Genomic DNA, 19,479 nt, shown 5'->3' on the forward strand with positions numbered 1-19,479 from the left:
CGGGCCCCTTTCACCCATGGCCAGCCCTTCACTCCAAGACGAAGGAACACTCCTGAGGACCCCGAAAGCAGAGACACTCTTATTTGTCTCTTGACCACGCATGACACTGCAGGAACCCCCCTGTGCTCCCTACTTCAAGGCACATATCAGATGCACACAGAGAGCGGGACTATGTACAAAAACATAGACACAGTATTGACTTCCTGTTGATACAGTCAATAAAACAGAAGTGCACAGACCTTTGAATTTTGTTTCCACTCCTGGGATTTTGTTTTACCCCTAAGACCATGTGCAGATCAGGGAAGAACACGCAGGTCACGCTTGAGAGAGAGGGAGAACAGGAACGTGTGTAGGTTTGAAGGGGTTTGAAGTGGGTGAGCACAGAGAAGAGTTCAGATATGAGCAGAGGATGAAGAACCTGGTGGAGCAGGGGATGGCAATGGAGAAGAAGGACAGAAGAGAGAGGGAAAAAGGGAAAAAAACAAAGGCAAACTATAGAGATTAAGCTTAAAAAAAAGATGCAGTCGAAGAAAAGAAAAGCAGAGGTTGTCAAAGGAGGCAGAAAAACACCTTAAAACAAGAGACGATTAGAAGGAAGTGGCTTAACACAGCTTTAGAAACCTGATTAGCAAAATATGTCAAAAGGAAGCAGTGAAGACATAAAGGCAGAGCAGGCGGAACGCATCCCTCTTCAGAACAAGCCGGAACGGCAGCTTGGAAAGAAAACATTTCTGAAGTTGTGAAACCTCCATGTAGGCTAAAGTCTGCCTCAAATATGATGCAGGCAAGTAATTATTCTCAGTATTTTCTCACCTGTGAATCCACTCATCCTGGGCTCAGTCACAATCACATACATGTCCATGTACATATGGGGATTTTCCCATGTGATTTCTGACTCTTAAATTTCCCTCCTATGTCTCCCCATCCTTCTTCTTCTCTCCCAGCAGTGAAGTGACTTGCCCTCACTCTGTGCTCAGGGATCACTCCTGTGTGGCTTAGTGGCCAGATGTGGTACCAGCGGTGGACCTGGGTCAGCTGCTGCAAGGCAAGCACCCTGCCTGTGAAATAGCTCTCTACCCCAAGACTTCCATTTCTTTCCGGCCACTTAGAGGAAACTATTTCAAATATTTAAATTTGCCTTCAAAACCATTTTTTCCCCTCAATCTTAATAATAACCTACGACTAGAGTCTCACTTTTCAGGTAAAGGCCAAGTGTATTTTTTCAGAGAGAGAATAGAAGATTGTATTTATATCCTAACGTATATGAATAGTAATTTCCTTCTATATAGGCCAGAACAGACTTTCAGATTGTTAAAGGGAGAGTTTCTAATTGTCAGTAGGATTTTTCTCAGCACCATGAAACCGAGAAAACAGTCTGTTCTCACCTAAGGTCAATAACTGCTTTCAAAACATACGCCCTATTCACACCGGGACAGGGAGGATTTTTATGAGACATTGCACCAAAGAGATTTGCGGTTTTCTGGGCCAGGGGCTCCGGAAGGCTGAGACGAGCACGTTCTCCTGCAACTGAGATGTGCTTCCTGGAGTCCTCACGGTGCAGGTCGAGCCAGGGCAGAGAGGAACCGGACTCGCCTCTGTCCCAAAAATAGAGGTGACAAGTCTCTGAGTTCGGGTGGCCATCGGGAGGCCCACACAAGGATTCACCTGCTGGCTGCAGGGCTGGACCTAAGAGCCAGGGGCTTCCATGGCGGGCAGCTCTGGGGGTCTCAGCCAGGCAGGGGGCTTACATCTGAGGTCAGCGGGGAAGAGCGCCAGGAAGAACAGACACAGTCCCTCTGGGACTCGCTGTCCAGCGCCGAGCGAGCTGGCCGGGGTTCCTCTGGCCCCTGCCCTGTGTGAGACAGATTCAGTCTGCTGCTTTTCACCCAAAACGACTCTTGTGTTTTCACGTGCCTGTGCCCAGTCCAGATGGTGGCCCCGGACACGGCCCTTTACGGCCCTTTCGTGTCCATCTCTGCACATTTCCACTGTGGCCTTTTCCCTCTTGTGTTTACTCCAAGAGTGCTCCTGGTCCTTTCTCACAAACTCCAGCATCCTCTTGTTTCATAAGGTTTCTAACAGCATCAGGCACCATCCAGAAATGTACAGGCGGCCCGCGAGAGCAGAAGACTTCCGGCATGTGTGAGCAGTGCCTGGTTTCCGAACGGGGAACTTGGAGAGAAACTGCGGCCTCTGGGCCTCACACCAGCCAGGGATGGAAGGAAATAGGTCAGGGGCCCGGTGGGGGTGGGGTGGGGGGCAGTGATGTGCTTTGGAAAACAGTAATAGTATAAACTTAAATCTGGATTTCCGAATCCATCCTCCCAAAGGCATGAAGACTGTATTCCTTTGACATGCAAATCCTGAGCTCTTGGGAGAAGAGAAACTGAGGCACGCCTCAGTTCTACTATGAAACCTTCTTGGATTTCATCAAAGAAGCACCTATAAATATTTTATGTCTTGGAAAAGAACTGTAAGAAGCATTGAGTTCTAGATTTCTGTTTCTATTTGTCCTTTGTAAGTATAGGGATATGTGATTTTTTTTTTCTTACAACTTTGTATCTGTGACTCCTCCCACCCTTGAAACCACTTGTTTATTCTGTATTTTCTTGTCATATTACTTGGTGCTTTGTTTTTTTTTTGTCATAAATGAATATTGATTTTTGTCAAGTACATACTGTACATAAATTAAACGATTATATGTTTTCCCATCTAATATTTTTGACAGAGATGGTTGCACATAGTGTTTTTAAAATGAAACCAGGTTGGAACACCTGGAATAAATAAACCCCACTTAAACTGTGGTGTTTTAAAAGAATTTTAGTTTTCTTGAAGTGTGGGGTTTTTAGTTTTAAAAGAACCAACACATACTTGGAATACATTTTTAATTACCATCTGATATATTTCACAGAGGGAATATTGAATAATTTTAAATTAAGTAATGGAGATTTTAATACAACCAGCTTTATTATTTTTGTATATATATTATTTAAAGTTAATATAAAATGATCACTGTATGAGTGGAATGCAAATACAAAAGTTCATAATTTTGTAACTGTACATCACAATGATTCTCTAATAAAAAATTTTAAAAATAATAAATAAAGCTAATATAAACAACTGTCATATTAAGTTTTGTAAAAATTTAGAAATATAGATACCTCAAGTGTATTTATTAATACAAAGAAAATGGTAGAAAGCCTAGAATTCTTAAGTGAGATTTTTATACTTTAGTTCTTAGAAATTGCTATGGCAACACAACTCTAAAATTATAGTTAACAGAGAAGGGAAAACATTATTTGGCACTTTAGCCAATATCAATGTGTGAAAAAAGAGTGAGCACAGACTTAAAAAAATTCTGAGTACTCCAAATCATTGATTTGCATAAACAGTATTGTAAAATGTGTGTTTGGCATATTGCAAAGAATTCTCAATGCTTCTAAGGTGTCCAACTACTCATGACATTTTAGCTCTCTCCTAAAATGTTGTACAACATTTACAATTCACTCCAGTGGCCGTTCATACAGAATGGAATTGACATATCTTACACAAACACTCAAAAGATACTGCTACAACTGTAAATCTGCAAACAATTCTCCATGACCTTCCTGCATTCCTGCTAGAACTGTACTCGCACAAATAATTCTCCATCAGCTCCCTGCATTTCTGCGTGTCGTGTCAGGAGGAACTGCTCTGCTTTTGCTCTGTGCTTTGTTTAGTGGAGCTCGTGAAGGCACCTGTCACAGAGCAAAGCAGGCATGCGACAAACTTCCGGTTGTTCAAGGTCTCCCTAAGCCCTGGGTTTCCCTCTGAAAAGCAGTATTGCTGGAGGAAAAGATTCTCCTGGTCCTCTCTTCGGGGCCTGCTCGGAGCTGAGGCTCTATAAGTGACCCCGAGTGACCAGGGTGTGGCTGGCTGCTGGGCTGCTGTGGGAAGTCCCCGGGATTCTCACCCGGCCATCTGACTTCTCTCACACTGTAAGAACAGATTCTGAGCTGGAAAGCTGAGTGAACGCTAAGGCCGCTCACGATTCACGACAGATACTTTCACTCGTCCTCTGTGGCGGAGAAAACTAATCCACAGATAAACTCCTTTATGGGATGGCATGTGGTAGGATTCAGTCACGGGAACAAGATGATTTTCCAAGATGGCCTCTCTCTTCACGGGAACCCCATCTATCACTCATTTCGTTTGTGCTCTATCTAGCATATGTCAAACCAGGTTACTCTCCTTCTCAGAGCAGGCCCGTGACTTCCCACTCACAGAACATCCTCAGGCGGCAAGACCCTTGGGGATTTCCTCTCCTCACAGTCAGCACTGGAGTCATATTCTCCGGCACTCCCTGCCGTACCCCAATCCTCCCGGGGACACTCTCTCTCCTTTTCTGCCTCTACCTCTACTGTTGTGCCACTCTTGACCTCAGACAGGCTGCTAGTATCACACCGTTGGCTTGCAGGTTGACAAGGAGATGGGATATTTTTATTACCCTCCCAATTTGGTTCTTCTCCTATTACCAACTTTTCTTATTTTGTGCACGTTTCATGTGACAGTATGACCCGAATTTCAGTTTCCTTATCATTGTCATCAAGCCATGGTCTAGAGCATTAGAAATAATGCTATAATTAGAGATAATTAGAACCTGCCCCGGCGCCATCTTGCTGCAATCAGCAGTGAAGAATCCTGGCCAGCAGGCACCTCGAGCTGAAGAGTGCTCCAGACCCCAGACCAGGACAACAACACTGGGGTGCCCAGACGGAGAAGGTGCAGAGTCCTCACCTTCTCCAGATGAAATCCCGGCGACACTGAGCTTCTACTAACACAGCTGTCATATGTAGGGACCTGAACTATTTCTCCAAACCTCACGGCCTCAGGTTCTTTCCTGACATACAAAAATCCGCTCCAAAAAGACTCTCCCACCCCTGAGCGGCCATGATCCCAGAGACACACAAACCAATCTCGAAATGCAGCAGCTGCTGGCATAAATACCTCTGGACTTAATTACTAAAATACCAGAATTCCAAAACCACGTGGCCGCTTTCGAGGCCTTGCCACATCATATGCTCTTCCTTATCAGCAATAGAAAACAAATGATCTAATGATGCCTTTTCGGCAGGTCTGATTATTGGGGGGGGGGGAGTTCCAAACAATAATACTGGGTTTTCTGTCAAAAATTGAAAATAATCAAAGTAAAGAGAGAGTAAAGTGAAAATCATCTGCCATACAGGCAGGGTGGGGGTTGGGATGGGGGGTATACTGGGGTTCTTGGTGGTGGAACATGCGCACTGGTGGAGGGATGGGTGTTGGATCATTGTATAACTGAGACTTAATCCTGAGAGCTTTGTAACTATTCTCACGGTGATTCAATTTTTAAAAAAGGCAAAAAATGAAATAATTAGAAATAACTGGGGTACCCCAGATCCCTCAGTTCTTTAGGACACAACTGGGGGGCAGAGAACTGGCTCGATGGGTTGCTCTCATGCTTCACATGTGGGCTTCTGGGTTTAGTCATCAGCACTGCATCGATCAAACACTGCCAGGTGTGATCCCAGATCCCACAGCAGGGCATGGCCCCGGGTTTACTGTCTGTAACTTCACCCCAAAGAATCCACAGTAACAGCATGTTTGGGAGAAGTTGGGCCAAGATCTTCTTCCCCAGAAGGACCTCCTATTGTCAACATCTTCTGTTAAGAGCCATCAGTGCCCAAACAAGCTTGTATCCTGGTGTAGGAACAAGACACATTTGTAGTGTAGAAGTGTCATCAGCACTGGTGCATGTCATAAAGATTATTTAAACTTATAAAGGGGTTCATCCTTTCTGCTGTTTTAGGAGAAAGGGAAAATTTGATATTACCTAGATGTCCAAGATCTACCATGAAATTGTGTTTTTATTAGCAACAGAAATTATTTGGATGTAGAATAGAAGACTATTTGCTACAAGACAGAATATTATTTGCAACCTTCGAGTTTGGTGATTTTTTTTTCAGATTAGCAAAATTAGTAGAATTCTGGGCAGAGGAGGAGGAGAAAAAAATCTAACATTTAAACAATCATTGAGGTTAACTGTTACTGTGCAATCATTTTGCACTTGAGAATTTCAAGAGTTAGGGGGAGTGACCCAAAGCTGACCTGGTCGGGGATGAAACAGGGCCAGTTCCATCCTAGAACGGCTCTGCGTGCCCATGGCACCATGCCACAAGCTCCCTCCCATTCTATAAGCAGGTTGAAAAGAAATATTCTGATGCCCAGCCCGGTTCTTCTAGAAGAAAGAAAAGTTTTGCAGCCAGACTGTGCTCTATTTGAAACTCAAGCTGGAACAAGCAGATATCAGGAAGAAGCGGTTAGGTGTTCACCTTTAACCTAAGGAAAGAAAAAAATAAATAAGGGGTTCTGAAGCGTGCAGATGGGGGTTAAGGAAACATAGTGTGTCCAGGAGAAACAGTGGTCCCATATGAACCATTAATCACTGTCACTGTCACTGTCATCCTGTTGATCATTGATTTGTTTGAGCGGGCACCAGTAATGTCTCTCATTGAGAGACTTATTGTTACTGTTTTTGGCATATCCAATACACCACAGGTAGCTTGCCAGGCTCTGCCATGTGGGCGCAATACTCCTCTTCACTCCTTAACCATGAAAGGGACTCTCTTGAAGTGTCTTGTCTTTCTGAAGGGTCCGAAATGATTCAGCTCTTGTTAGGCCACATTTAAATGCACTAAAAAGTTCCATTTTCAGAGCTAACCTTGAGGTAGTAATTTGTCCACACTGGTTAATATCCTTCTTTCCTGGGTCTTAAACTCTCAGTAGTGGAATGAATTTTCAGTCAAAGGAGAGAACATTTCTCTTTCTCTATTTTCTTGAGAAAGTTTCTTTTTTGTTTGTTTAGTTGGTTTGTTGGGATTTTTTTTTTTTTTTGCTTTCTGGGTCACACCCAGCGATGCTCAGGGGTTACTCCTGGCTCTGCACTCAGGAATTACTCCTGGCGGTGCTCGGGGGACCATATGGGATGTGGGGAATCGAACCTGGGTAGGCTGTGTGCAAGGCAAATGCCTTGCCCATTGTGCTATCGCTCCAGCCCCCTGTGAAGGTTTTTTTTCTGAAATAAATTTTAAGTTTTCTACAGGTCATTCCAAAAGTGAGAGAGGGGAAACAAAGTAAAATTACGCTGCCCCTATGAGGAATTCCTATTTCAAGTGGAGGCTACTAATACAAAAAAGAAAAGCAAGGACAAAAAGACAAAAATTCAGCATGATCTCTAAACACAGAAGTGTGATTACCAGGGAGGCGGAGCTAGGGAGGATGGGGGGGGCGGGGGGAGGGGTCCAGCGAGTGATACCTGGGGAGCATTGGTACTTTGGTGTGAAAATATACAGAGTTGCAAAATTGCTTCCCTAAAATATAAAAGCTATAAAAATGAACATCACAAGTGAATCTAAGTTTAAATATAAAAAATATCATAAGGGAGTAGAGAGACTACAGGTGACAAAGCATTGGCCTTGCATATGGCCAGACCCTGTTTCATCCCAGCATCACACATGATCCTGCAGGCATGTCCAGGACTAGACGCTAAGCACTTAGGTGGGAGTAGTGCTTAGTACCTGAGTACCACCAAGTATTGCTCAACCCCCTCCAAATTACCATGCAACATGCTATGCTCTAGTGAAAATTTTTTTTAATTCTTGTACATGGATCACATCTAAATTAATTCATTTTCTGGTTAATTCACGAAAGATATTAAGATGTGCTGCTTACAGTATGCCAGAGAGCAGGGCTGATGCAGTGACAAGTATTGTATGATCCAATTAAGTAAGGTACAAGGCAGTGAGTTTGCAAGCACAAAAGAACAGATGATAAAAGCCCTGATCTTCCGAGGTTTCCTTCTGACAAAATCTCCTGTGGGGGAGTGTCTCCGTGAGAGTGTGTACACAGTGGTCAGCCCTTTGGGAACCGGAGTTGTGTGAACATCCTTTATGTAAGAGAGATTAGGCAAAGACTTTGTAATTAAAAGTTCCTACCCACTGTCTAAATAACTCTTGTATATATCTTCAGTGGGAGAAGCTGGGGGCGGGTAAACCAGGCTGGCACAAAGGTTTGATGGCTTTGATTGAAAAATCCTCTCCAGACCCTAGACTCTTTGAACCTCCAAACTGTGTTAATCTTATCACTTTTTCCTGCATGACCGAAGGTGTTTCATTGTCAGGCCCAAGTTCCACTTGTGAATGGGGAAGGGTAAATAAAAGGAGCAATTCCAGGCAGGAACATGCGAATCTAATGCATGAGATTCATTTCCATCCATTGGCTAAAATTTGATCACAGAGCCCGGAGAGATAGTACACCGTGTAGGGCACTTGCTTTGCACACAGTGGAATCAGATTCAATCCCTTGGCATCCCATATGGTTCCCTGAGCACTGAATAGGAGTAACTGAAAATGTAGAGCCAGAAGTGTGCCCTGAGCACTGCCCAGGGTATGTCCCCCAAAAAGCAAATGAAGAAATGATAGAACTTAGTCATATAGTGGGGCTTAGATTCTACTTAGCCAGCTGTATAACTACAATGAAAATAAATATGTATTTGATGGGAAAAAACTAGCAGCTTCAATATATCAAACTATTAAAGTCACAAAATTGAAACCTAGGCAATTTGTAGCTGGGGAATATATATGCATAATTCTTTTGCAGTATTAAGGAATGCTTCATATTAATCATTTTGTCTTATTAGCTTTCTGATTCAAATAATAAACTAGAATCCTGTCTCTATTGAAAGCTCTTCTCTTTAGATGATCAGATCATTTTTTTCTTTGCCATATTTGATCTTCCCAAATTACCTATGACAACTGATACTGTAAAAACCACCATAGTCCTGAATGCCTCCCATCACAAGCCCTCACTCCTGAATATTTTGTGTCCTCAAACCTCTTCAAATTCAACTCCCAACTCTCTACTTCTTTCCATCTTAGACTTGGGCTTTTGTCTTTGTTCTTGCGTGTCTTCTTAAGAGAAGTTTGTCTTTTGGAATTAATATCATTTTCTATTTTTCATCAAATATTCCTTTTGATTCTTTGCTTCTTTAGAAAAGAAATACAAGTAGCTCAGTGATAGATGACAGTCTTACATGCGTGATGGACCACAGAACACTCCACAGAAAGAAGGATGAGGAGGAGGAAACAGAGAAGGGTAAGGGGAAAGGGGGAAGAGGAGTAGGAGAGGAGAAAGAAAAGAAAGAGAAGATGAGGAAAGAAGAGGAAGAAAGGAATGTTTTGAACCTTTGTTCTAAACACATCTCTTGGTATTTCATAAAGACCTAAACTCCCATAGGTCCAAGCACAGTTGAAGCTCTTGCCTTTACAAGTTTGACTCTCACTTTGGGTTTTTCATTCTTCAGTCACCAAACTTAGGATCTGAGTCTCTGAATCTTAGCATTGAATGTGCTAACATGTTCCACCATGTTTTCTCTGGGGTCACTTACTGAACCAGTCGACTCAACTTGCATCTCTCTTCTATCTCTACTACTCCCTGTTTGCTGGCTGGTTTCTCTGTTGTTCTTCATGTCTGGCTCAGTTAACCTTCTCATTTTGGACTCGTCTCTCCATCCTTCAGTGGAGTAATTTTCCATCCTTCACTGCAAAGCTTTTAGTCATTAAGTATGCTGTCCTCTCGAAGGCTTAGTTGAATGAAACACAGACTTTGAAGTCTGTCCTCTGCTTCCTGAGCGACCTCCTTTACAACAATCTCAGGCAGGAAAATATTGCGACCTTAAATTCATACTTATGCATTGCCCTGATGCTGTCAATGAAAGAAAACCGTTAGATTACATACCAAGTAGAGCATTATCTCATTGTGACTTGGAAAATATTTATTTGTATGCTTTTGCATTCCAAAATCCATAGCACAATGAGTTCTTTTGTATACATGCCAAAAATTTTTAAAATGGTTGATTATGTAAGTAGTACCTAAATTCTGGGAGATGAAATCATATGTATAGATATTCAGATTCGCATTATTAAGAATCACTGATTGTCTTTTTTCCCCATTTATTAAACAAGCTGCTCTATTTTAGAACATTTTAGTGCCTCAAGACAAAAACTGGCCTCATTTTGGAATTCTCTTCCCCATCCTTCACATCTAATCCATAAGTGAGTTCTTATGACTTTTTTTTTGGCTCTGTTTTAACGACTCTCCCTTTGATTCAAACAATCTTTACATTTAATCAGAAAAACTACAGAAATTGGTTTGTTTGCCACTGAACTTCTATGCTGAGTTCCTTGGTCTATCTCCTCTATGTAATACTCCCTCCATAGTTTACCCTTCTCTTTATGTAATAAGATACCGCAGTGACACCCACCCTGGTTTCTACAGAACTTCTGCATCTTCCTGTTAATTCTCCTGGCTAGCTCCGCTGCACTCTGGGTAGACAGAGTCAGTCACTCTCCGCCACGCTGCTCCTGCAGGCGCCAGCAGCCTTCCCACCCGGTGCTCCACTTCACGAGCTTCTTCCCTTTCCTTCAGAGTCTCTCCGCCTTCTCGAGCCATCGTGCTGCTGATTTATTCAGTGTTTATGTGCCTTCCCACAAGAATATTCTTCAAGAAAGAAAAGGATTTTTCTTGCTTGTCGCTCTATTTTTTGAGTCTGGCACCGGGCCGAGAGCACACAAGGCCATCCATCAAGCCTTGCTAAGACATCAGACCATCCCGGGTTTGCAGGGAGAAACAGAAACTCAGAGGGAGCACACTGAATGCATGGATTTTCTCCTCTTTCTGTGTGGTGATTAAACGTTTTAACAACCTTAAGGAAGGGCATCAGCGTTTGACCGGGGAATACAGCAGTTTGGTGAAGATTTAGGAGTCAGAGAAAAAGCCGCCGAGGAATGCAAGGAAAGAAAGCAGCACTAGAACAGCAGAAGAAAAACTGCCCTTCCAGAAGCCGAGGGAAGCAGTCGCCAAGGCAGAGAACAGAGAAAAACACTCAGAAGCAGGGAAGCCTAGAAAAGGGCAGGGCAAAGGGCTCTGGCAGTAAACACCAAGACCGGAAAATGACGTTTCTTAAGAAAAACAGAGTGACATTTTTTCTTTTTGTTTGCATCATTTGTTCCCGAGAAGCCTTTTGATCAGCCTATGGCAAGCTAACTACTAATTCAGAGTGTCATTCGTCAAAGGCTGGGTCTGACACATTGCTGTGTTGTTTCTCCTTGGTACTGCTGGAACATGAGCGTGAGATACACGTTCCACACAACACCAAGGTACCCTATTCAGACCCCCCCAAAGAAAACAGAATCCAGTTTTGAAACTTGACTGTAGATTCCCTTTTTGTGTGTAGTGGGGAGGGGGTCACGCTAAGCAGTGCTCAAGACATACTCCTGGCTCTGTGCTCAGGGATCACTCCTGGTGGAGCTTGGGAGACCGTATGAGGTGCCGGTGTTGAACCTGGGCTAGCTGGACGACAGGCAACTGCCTTACCCTCTGTGCCATCACTCCAGCTCCTTCTTTACTCCCCCCAGCTCATCCTTTCGAATTACCTACTTACCATGTATCTCATATATGTCTCAGAAATTTAATGTTATGCTTATAGGTGCTGACTACAGTGAAGCAGTCACAGGATCTAAATAAGCTTTTAAGACCAATGACCATGTTAATTTCACTAAAAACCAACATATAAACCTTGTGCAGTACAAGAAAATCATGTGCTAAGAGAAAAACCTGGATAAACAAAGGAAAAGTCTATCCAGTTGACTCAGAACAGAGTTTCATAAGATAAAATATAGGCATGTCCCCATAAATGTGTAGGTGATAGATCTAGCTTGGCAAGGGTGGGCTGGAGGCTCCTGGATGCCCTCCCCTCCAAAGGCGCGAGCACCTCTCCACCCCGGAACCAGTTCCCATTCTCCTCAGCTGCCCAGGAACAGCCTTCTATATTTGGGGATTCTGCTTTCGGCCATTGTCTTATATAATCTCATAACAATGATCGCCGCTTTTGTTACTAACAATTTCTTCTCCTGGCAATCAGTCTCCTCTCACACCCCTCTGGGCATCATGGGGACATGACTCATTCTGGGGATGACAGGCTTTCTTCCACCCAGTTCTGCATTGCCCCCAAAGTCTCCTTTGCTGTAAGTTGCTCAGCACAGCAGTGGGGCCGGGATCAGTCACCCCTGTTACACGTCTGAGGGGATCAGTCGCCCCTGTTACACGTCTGAGGGGCTCTCCCAAGAACCGCTCAGGTGAAGGTCAGGGGCCTCTCCCGGTAGTACCCAGACAATAGCACCCAGGGCTCTGCACTGGGATCGACAGTGCTGGCACACCTGTGCACCCTGGCAGGGAGCCAGGGGGTCATGCCCTGCTGGGGTTCTAACCGAATCCCCGAGCACAAAAGGCGTATCACCCTGCGTTATCTCCCCTTCCCTCCACACACATGAAAAAGATGCCAAAAGAGGTCATCTCGTGATTAGTTCATGTCTAAAATATTAAAATAACAGCACAAACCCTGATAGAGATTCATCTTCTCTCCCTGGCACTGAGAACACACGCCAAGTAAGTGCTAAGAACAAGGTACGGCCCCCGAGAAGCGTGGGTTCTAACCCATGCCCAGGCGCACCTCATGCAGAAACACCCACCTTCCAGAGAAAGACAAGCAGGACTTCCTGGAGGAAGTGCAACATGCTCACGATTGAGGTAGCCTGCATGTTCAGAGCCGAGAGAAAGGGTCCGCCAACAGGGAGCATCTGAGTGTCGTCTCAGAGATAGAAAGCATTCAGTTCGAAAGGGGCCACGCCTCCGGGGATCAAGACAAAAAATGGAATGTGAACTGTCCCACATGGGCGAGGAGCACCAAAGTCAGAGCAGGAAATAAGTGTGACAGGCTGGGTGTGGGGGGGATCCTAGGAAACGGTTTCAATTAAAACCCGTGCTCATCTGGGGGCTGGAACAATACTGCAGCAGGGGAGGACCAGGCCTGTGCTGACAGGGTTTCCATCCCCGGCACCCCCTAGGGTGCCCTGAGCACTATCAGAAGTTAATTACTGAGTACAGAGCCAGGAGTAACCCCTGAGCACTGCCGGCTGTAACACAAAAACACAAACAAAAAAATTTGCTAATTTTCTTATATTTTAATCTAGGGGAAAAACTTAAGGTAAACTTCAAGTTACATTTATAAAATATGCTTTTATGTGAAAACAGATATGAAGCTCAAACACAGAATGACATTCAGACGTAATCACAGAGCATCCTAAGGATACGTCTTCAGGGATCGTTTTCCTTTCTTAATTAAAAAAAAAAAAATCAGGCCTCTGTCCTCTGCCCCAGCCCTGTCAGACCCAAGCACAGACCTGTCGTCTGGAACGGGCCTACGCTCCTTTTGCTGTCGCCACTTGATCTAAATCATCTCATTAGAATAAAAATTAAGAATTTGACACATAAGCATACAAGCACTCTACATATTTATAAGATGAGGTGTGGTTTTGTAATACTTGCTTCTCTTTGGTTTCTCTATAATAAATGTTTTATGACTTTGGGCTGTGTGGTCCATGAGGACCCAAACCACTGAGATTCATTAACCTGAAATGAGTTCATTCGTTGGAAATTGGCGCAGTTGCCCTCAGGAGGTGGGGGGCTGAGTCCCAGCCCTGCCGCAGCCCCCCAGCCAGGCAGCCACGCCAAGGGCACAACGCAGCCGCTTCACAAATATCCTCCGAAGAGAGGCCAAACTCTGAATAATTTCAAGTACCCAATACCCAGGCAGAGAACTTTGGGGTCTTCTTGGAACAATATTATATTAAACAAACCGAGTTAGTCTGTGTGAACGATGCTGACCGCTTTCCAAAGGAATTCAGTTCTTTTTTTTTTTTTTTTTTTTGCTTTTTGGGTCACACCCGGCAATACACAGAGGTTATTCCTGGCTCATGCACTCAGGAATCACCCCTGGCAGTGCTCAGGGGACCATATGGGATGCTGGGAATCGAACCCGGGTCGGCCGCATGCAAGGCAAATGCTCTACCCGCTGTGCTATTGCTCCAGCCCTGAGATTCAATTCTTAATCTCAGATCACTGGCAAACATTTTGGGGGTGTTGAGTTTTCTGAAAATCATATGTGAGATACTGCACATATTCCATTGGCAGCGGTAAAGACTTTTGCTCAACTTCTAGAGGAACTTGTTCCTGCAGCTCCAATCCAGTTGTTCTACTGCCGATGTGACCTCCACTAGCTGTAACGTGGCATTTTCCACCCTCTCCATGTTTTTCTTCTCCTCTCTTTATCCCCCACTGTGAAGAGGTATGCTCTATCTGACCCTAGTAATGAAAATAATCTCTCTTAGCCTTCCATTGTTTTTCTTAGAAGGTGCTAGGGATGGAGGCCTGTATTCATGTAGCACATCCTCAATGGTTCCATATGCGTAAGCATACACTTACAGTTTGGGTTTAAAAAATAAAAAATGTTAATGATATCATTAATATTTGTGATTTTGTTATACAAAGTCACTACACCTTCCCATCCATCAAAAGGCCAAATATGTTTTACAGCCTTATTATAGTAGTTTTTTTACATCAATATTTTATTCCCATTAAAGATTCTGGCATGGCAAAAAACAAATATATTAACAAAGCAAAAATTGTTTAAAATGTTCAATAAGCAATGCATTTTCAAACTAAAAAGTGCTCTACTTCCTGTTTCTAAGAGACATGCATGTATTTTTTTGAATTAATGTCATAAGAATAAGAGAGTGAGCCAAATGAACAAAAGATTAATATGTATTCTATTCATGAGAAAATTAGGTATACAGCAGTGCAACTGAAGGCATTTACAGGAATCTCGATTGGGACTGTCAGATTACCTAAAGATGATACTTAAAAGCAAGACATGTACAAAATATAATCACTGAAAATACCTAATGCGCATCTGGTTAAGGAAATGCACCCTTACACATCTTGGGTTTAAAGAACGCATTCCTCTGCCCTCATTTATCAATTGATACCTGCAGTTCAGCATCATAAATTAAAGCTCAAAGAAGTAGTGATCAATATGTCAAATACAGGCAGGGTAGAAGACACTTGAAATTATTGCTTCTGTGGGAATGTCAAGTGTCAAAATAGTTCTAAAACTCCAGCTCTGCAGTAAATAACGTTAAGCAAACAGGGATGTTAACTGACTGTCAGAGCGTTCAGCCTGTCTCCACTTGGAGCTCCCGCTAAATGGAGAGGCTCAGAGCACAGATGTCTCCAGTAATGTTTGCAAGCACTGGGACATCAGGGCCACGGGCAGGGAGGGGATGCTCAAGGTGCATTTGGAGCCCCTTCTGCCCCCCCTCCCACTCATTGCATTGCCAATATTGTTTGAGTATTATCACTTTCTGCTGCAGCTGGCACTCCTACCGAATCTCAGATGATCATACCTTTGTTGATCAATTATTATTTTGCGGTAACACTGGTTTACATGATTGTGCAAGCTTAAGGCTCAAACTACCACATATCAAATGCCTTAATATTTTAGGTTCTAGATTCCTAAAATATACGGAAAGAAATCTTCTGCATAGTGAGTGGTCTTCCAGGGGAAACAATGAAACAAATCATAGAAAAGTAAAGCTATTGACTTATAGACATGAAGACTGAAATGAAATTCTGACTTATTTTGATTGAAGACTTAACTTTTTTTTTATCAGATTAAGGCTTGCATTTCTTTTTAAAGTATATTCTCAATTATCAATTGCTTACACAAATCAGGTCAAAAATGCCCCGACTTTCCCCCGAAAAACATACTCAAAATAGATTTCAGAAGTTGCTATACCAAACACTGAACCATCAGGAAACCTCACCCAAGCAGATTATGGCAGAACTGAGCAAACCAGAAATAATGGAGGAGCTGGGGCCCCCAGATGGAAGGACGCAACTAAATTCACATGAAAAGCAAGCTTTCCCCTCTAGATTGGGTCAATTTTCCTGCAGTAGCATATAAATTTTTATCATATTTCTGAAGATCCAGTAAGGCAGAGGACCAAACACTTGCGATTTCTTTACTGAAAGACTTGGAGAAAAATTCCACGATGAGCTTGAAGCCAACTTCTAGTCATTCCCGCAGACCTGCTTGACAGTTTCCTGCTGGGGGAAGTTACCGGTCACTGCCCATCACCCCCGACCGGCTTCCTGGGGCCTCGCCATCCACCCTTCCCTAAGAGTCAGGAAGAGAAGTAGCCGGAGCTCCAAAGCCATGTTCCTTCTGCTTATTTCTTCTGCCGTGACCACCCACCGCCCTCTTCACACACTTTGGTACTCCGTGCATGCAACCATTCGTTTCATAAAATGCTTTCTCTTCGGGAAAAGGCCCAATTCCTTTGGCTCCACACAAGGCTTTGCCTTGCTCTCGAGCATATGTTCGTGCTGGAACACGGGAGACGGATGTCAGCGCTCTCAAACACGGAAGGCGAGAACTTCACCCTGGAGCGGTGCCTGTTCCTCAGGCGCCCCTCCGTCCCATCCCCTTGCTTTGAAGGGAAGCCAGAGTGGGAAGGAAAGAGATAAAGGCAAAAAAAAAAAAAGCAAATCTAAGGCCCTGGGTCATACTGGGCCGCTCAGGGACAGTGCTTTGATGAAGGGCTGCTCTGATCGGGCAGATCTTACCCTCCTTCTCCTCCCTTGTGCGGTGGGTTTGGCACAAACCCTCCCCAACCACCCAATGGAGAGTAAAACACAGCAGGACCAAAAGGTTGGTTCTTCCTGCCCTTCACAAATGTGCATCCTAGGGGTGAAGGCAACTTAAGAATGATGCATTTTTAAGGTTTGAAAGCCATGAGCTGGTCTTGGTATGTCTCTTCTCACCCTGTTTGTAAGAGCCCGACCTTTATCCAGAATTCATCAGAGTGGACGTTTATGAGGAATAAGTGCATGAAATGCACTCAGGAAAACAGCACAGAAAATGGAGTGATAGTGTCCAAGAGAGACCAAACCACCAAGAGGTAGACATTGTATTCTCCTGTTTGCAGTGTTTTGATCCTGCGGTTCTAGAGGCGGGGGCGGTGAGGACAAAGGCCGAGTCCCAAAGCTGGACACATGTCTAGGAAATGCAGGACTGTGCTGGTAACACCGGGCCCCAGCTTAGAGCCAAGGCCCGAAGGACGGCCACTGTCTGTCCTCAATCTGTTGGGAAGAGCACGAAAAACCTACAAACAGCTCCAAGTTCTCCTCTCTGGGGAACCTTTCCCCCTGCAATTGTTTCCTTGGTGTTAAATTCCCGTGCGCTTTTCTTTTCTTCTTTTTTTTTCCGTAGAGAAAATAAATTTTCAAAGAGAATGATTATTTTTGAGATGGCAATTTTCGTTGCCCAAAGTTCAATTCAATAATCTCTTGCACCTGGGCAAAGGGTGGATGGCTCGGAATAAAGAAAGAAAGCGGGCAGTTGAGTGCGTGGATGTGAGAGAAATGCATTTGCATCTCAGATGAGGAGTGAAGGGTGGCCAAGAGGGGGACAAGCAGAGGATGGCTGGGTGTCCAGAGCCTTGGGACTTCCGGCGAAGGAGAGACAAGGACAAAGCACTCTGGAGACAACAAAGTGATGACTTCAGTCATGGTTGTCATTAGCGGCACTATTGTCCCTACTTTCAATTTTGACCTGGCTGGGGTGGGTGTGCAGGTCTCTGAGGCTTGAGAGACGCATCCTTGCTGGATTTCTGGGACCCCTTCCCCACAAAGTCTCTCTTCCCCTCTCCTCTATCTGCAGGGCCAAACACCATTAAAGGTGTTGAACAAATGGATGGATGGTTGAATGACTCACAACAATTTTCTTGCTTGCTTTAACAAGAGACAGTATTGCCTGAGGCTTATTTAATTAAGCTGTCAGAGTTCACCCATCAAAGGCGATTTCCACCATGCGCACTTGCAGTGGGTGAATCACCAACTCCTCCTTAATTCCCTCTTGGTGGCGCCAACCCCACAGCTCCCGGGCAGCAACTCACTGTTGACCTTGACCCATTGCAGCTGAGAATCAAGTTCCAAGGAGCCTTCACAGAAATCAAGTCATCAGAGAAGTTAGTGATCCCTGCCCTTTGGGTCATCTTCACAGTCAACGTGACAAGTCCCCGTGTGAGGAGGAGCCATCAGATTCCCGCCCAGCCCGGTGGTTTGGATGGAGGAGGTTTTGGAGTTGAGGATGTTGTTATTTGTAATGGACCAGAGGACAAGGAAGAGCAACACAGGTAATGACCCTTTGACCAGTTCCTGGTGTGAAGTCTTAGAACTTTTAATTTCTACACCTGCTTCTACTCTGGCTGCTTCAGAGAATACTTATTTATTTGTCTATTATTTATTTATCCTCACGGTGTCTCCTTGGCACCGTGGCAAGGGCATTCTACATGCATATAAAATCGAATCAGTGCTTTTTCCCAGGAGCGACCAGGAATGTGAAACACAGTCCAACCCTCAATGCGTCAAAGCCACGTGGGCCTGATAGGTGATGAATTTACAGTTTGATGTCATTTGAAGGGAAAGATAAAGATTAGAAGATGCTGAAGTCATTGACTGAATCAAAGCTTAGCTGACATTTTCTACCACAAATAATTTAATTACAATTCATTTTAATTGAAAATTTGCCTGAAAGATTCAGGACAGAAAATAGCAAACAGATTATTGCCAAGATAATTTGGACTGCAAATCTTGTTTAGAGCTCTTCATAATTTTTTGCTGGTAGTTTATATAATCAACGCTTACGTTAAGAATCAAATGTCAATTTGTAAATAATTCCACAATTATTTATTTCAATGTCTTTTTTTTCTGTCTTTGAACATTTTTTAGGAATATCGACTAAGAGTAGTTTAGAAATTCAAGACAAAGATAAATTTAAATTTTTTTTAACCATTAACTTTTTGGTTACTTTTTCAAGTTACTAAAGAAGTCAAATGCAAAATCCAATTTTATGAGTATTGATAGATTCTTTATTTAATAAATAAAATTAAAATACTTTTACTAGAACACACTCATCAAAGAAATAATTTCCAAGGTATTTGTGATTTTTACCAGGAAGGGCACTGACTCAATATGTAGTCAAGTTTTTAAACATTTAAACTTTATATCATTATTTTGCTTTACTATTCACCTATCAACAGCTTAAGGTATCTCAATATTTTCCCCTATAAAGTACAGGATTAATGATATTTGGCCCTAAAGTTTAAATCAGTGTCATTTGAGTGTGTTTGCTGTTGCTTTGTTTTCATAACACTAAACATAAATTTCTCCAAATTCCAAGTAATTAGGCTGCGATTGTGAGATAAACATTTTAAGTGTAGTGTTTCCAAAACACAACAATTCATGTATAATTATATACTGATTAAGGAGGTAGATAATCTAGTAAACTAGTTTCTTCTTTGATTGCTTGATTTTTGGAAATTCCCTTGAGTGATTATACACTGTGATTGAGTTTGTAAAATTTGCTAAAACTTGTAACATCAGGCAGGATGACCAAACAGTTTACATGGTTAGATTTGCTGGATCAGTGATCACTGAGCTGTA

At 43.3% G+C, this 19,479-nt stretch overlaps 1 protein-coding gene across 1 annotated transcript in view; it reads right to left on the reverse strand.

Moving 5' to 3' along the window:
- Nucleotides 1-19,479, reverse strand: part of NALF1 (NALCN channel auxiliary factor 1) — a 555,696-nt gene that overhangs the window by 299,659 nt on the left and 236,558 nt on the right. The window lies entirely within an intron of this gene.

Source organism: Sorex araneus, chromosome 1 (genome assembly GCF_027595985.1).
Source record: "Sorex araneus isolate mSorAra2 chromosome 1, mSorAra2.pri, whole genome shotgun sequence".
NCBI classification, from domain to species: domain Eukaryota; kingdom Metazoa; phylum Chordata; class Mammalia; order Eulipotyphla; family Soricidae; genus Sorex; species Sorex araneus.